Consider the following 2784-nt stretch of genomic DNA (forward strand, 5'->3'; position numbering starts at 1 on the left):
CCCCTCCCCTCCCGTGCTCCAGCCGCGGGCGAGCCAAGAAGCGGGAGAGCAAAGCACCGGGCGGAGGGGAGGGGGCGCGAGGAAGAGGCGGAGATTCGGGGGGACGAGGTCGGTTCCGCGGGAGACAGAAAGAAACTGGGAGCCAGGCGGGAGCGGTGGAAGCGCGAGCCCAGAACTGAGCCCGGCGGGGCCGTGCACGGCGAGGCTGCTCGGGGTCCGCGGTGCGGACTGGACCGCGGGCCGGAGCCCCGGGCCGGGGCGGATCCGGGCAGAGCTGGCGCCAAGCTCCAGGGGACGGGGCCGCGGACGGAAGGACGGACGGGCCGTGGCTGTCCCCGGAGTCGCGCCCTCTGCGCTGCCGCCTGTGGAGTGCGGCGCGGCGGCTGCAGGACTACGCGGCCCCGAACTGACGGGGTCTGCCCTGGTTTATTTCTTTTTATCTTTCTTTAAAGTAAGAGTGTAGGAGGCTTCCCCTCCTCTCACGCCGGCTCCCCCAAGGGGGCCAATGTGGGTGACTTTCTGAGTGGCCCCCAAAGCACATCCGGAGGCCTGCGCTTCGCTAATCTTCTCTGCCAGGGCGCTGGTGGAGCCGTTTCCCAGCCAGTGCCTCTGGCCCAGCGGATCCTGCTGGAACGCGGTGGTTCTGGGATGCCCTGTGGATTCGCCCCAACGCCTTGTTGGCTGAGGGACACCGGGGATGTTGTATAACGAAGGAAAACGTGTAAATACCTTCCAGGAGAAAGGTAGCGTGGCCGAGCGGTCTAAGGCGCTGGATTAAGGCTCCAGTCTCTTCGGGGGCGTGGGTTCGAATCCCACCGCTGCCAGCTTGTTGTGATTTCTTCATTTTGTCCCCTCATGAGTTACAAAAGGAGGATTCGTTAGAACTCGCCTTGGGCCACACCCTGGATTGGGGATTCCATTTGGCAGCGCGCAGGCGTCCAATGGACGAGCTTTGTGCGGACTTTGTGGGAGCCGGCTCCCTTGTCCACAGCAAGTGAGGTGGGTTCAGTTCTCCCTAGGTGCCAATGGTTGAGGCGGAAAGGCAACGGAATAGATACCCTCTTTCTCCTTAACAAGTTGGAGATAGCGGTGGAGTGTTTTAGGCTAGTCTTCAGTGTAATAAATTTGAAGCAATTAGGTGAAAAGTAGAAGTTGCTTCCGCCCGGTTTCGAACCGGGGACCTTTCGCGTGTGAGGCGAACGTGATAACCACTACACTACGGAAGCTTGCTTGGGTCCTTTGTGCCATCACGATGAGCCACCACACAGGGCCGCATTTTATTTCTCATGGTAACTGAGCTTCCTCCATGCGTCCCTTCGAGCTTGGCTAATGGGCATGAGCACACAAGAAAAGGACCTGTCAGCACTTGGAAGGCTGAGACGGATGGACGGCTGGAGCCCAGGAGGTCGAGGCTGCACTAAGCTATGTTTGCGCCGCTGCACTCCAGCCTGGAAGACAGAGCAAGACCCTGTCTGGAAAGAAAGGAAAGACAGAAAAGAAGAGAGAGAGAAACAAGAAAAGCAAGTTTTCATGCCCGATGTGGTGGCAGAAGTGGGCATGGGAGTCCTGAGAGAGGATGTGGCGGCGACCTCAGAGAGAGGTGATGGTGGCAGTCGCGCTGTCTGGGTTCACAGTGGGCTTGGGGGTTGGACAGCAGGGGCGCGCTGGCAGCGTTTTCTGAGAGAGGGGACATTCGGGAGAAGGTGGAGGCCATGAGTTTGGGTGTGGAGCTGGAGCTTGTGGGCCTGGAGAAATTGGAATGGAAATGACAGAGTAAGTCATCTCTTTCATTAGATAAAACACCATTTTTATTGTTCCATTATTTGCAAGAACTCTAGATTATCTAAACAGCCACTGCTATTGGACATTTAGATTATTTGCCTCCCATCAACATTGTGCAAGCCGTATGGGAGCTACGTTTCTGGCAATGTTTGGTACTGTCCACTTATTAATTTTTTTAACTTCTAGCCATTCTTGTGGCTCTTATGGTTTAAATTTGCGTTTAGCTGATGAGGAGTGATCTTGAGCATGTGTTTAGGGACCATTTGTTTATCTTCTTTTGTGAAGTATATCTTTAAATATATTGTCTATTAAAAACAAGCACAAACAAACAAAAAACAAACAAACAAAAAAATGCAAAAGAACTGGCCTGGAGCAGTGACTCACACCTGTAATCCCAGCACTTTGAGGGCCGAGGCCAGCAGATCACTTGAGCCCATGAGTTTGAGACCAGCCTGGGCAACATGATGAAACCCCATCTCTACAAAAAAAATACAAAAATCAGTCTGGTGTTGTGGTTCACAGCTATAGTCCCAGTTACTCGGAAGGCTGAGGTGGGAGGATTGCTTGAGCCCAGGAGATTGACTCTGCAGTAAGCAGAGACCTCGCTACTGCGCTCCAGCCCGGGCAACAGAGCAAGACCCTGTTTTTAAAAAAAAATGAAAAAAGCCCAAGTGCGGTGGCTCACGCTGCAATCCCAGCAGTTTGGGAGGCTGAGGCGGGTGTGCGGTGGCTCACGCCTGCAATCCCAGCAGTTTGGCAAAAACTAGTTGGGCTTGGTGGCACGGGCCTGTGGTCTCAGCTACTTGGGAGGCTGAGGCAGGAGAATTGCTTGAACCAGAGAGATAGAGGTTGCAGTGAGAGCCGAGATCGCGCCACTGCACTCCAGCCTGGGCCACAGAGCAAGACTCCGTCTCAAAAAAAAAAAAAAAAAAAAAAAAAAAATTCTAAGGCGAGAAAAGCTTCTGTTGACGAGCGCTCGGGGCTGCAGGAGGGTCGTGGCGT

The 2784-nt window shown here is 54.6% G+C and overlaps 2 non-coding genes across 2 annotated transcripts; one reads left to right on the forward strand and one right to left on the reverse strand.

Annotated features, from left to right (window-relative positions):
• The first annotated feature begins 742 nt into the window (after nucleotides 1–742).
• Nucleotides 743–824, forward strand: TRNAL-AAG (transfer RNA leucine (anticodon AAG)). The gene has a single exon. It is a non-coding gene; the product is annotated as a tRNA-Leu (tRNA).
• A 329-nt stretch (nucleotides 825–1153) lies between these two features.
• TRNAV-CAC (transfer RNA valine (anticodon CAC)) lies at nucleotides 1154–1226 on the reverse strand. Its single transcript has one exon. It is a non-coding gene; the product is annotated as a tRNA-Val (tRNA).
• Nucleotides 1227–2784: the final 1558 nt, after the last annotated feature.

Source organism: Pongo pygmaeus, chromosome 4, assembly GCF_028885625.2.
Source record: "Pongo pygmaeus isolate AG05252 chromosome 4, NHGRI_mPonPyg2-v2.0_pri, whole genome shotgun sequence".
NCBI lineage: Eukaryota > Metazoa > Chordata > Mammalia > Primates > Hominidae > Pongo > Pongo pygmaeus.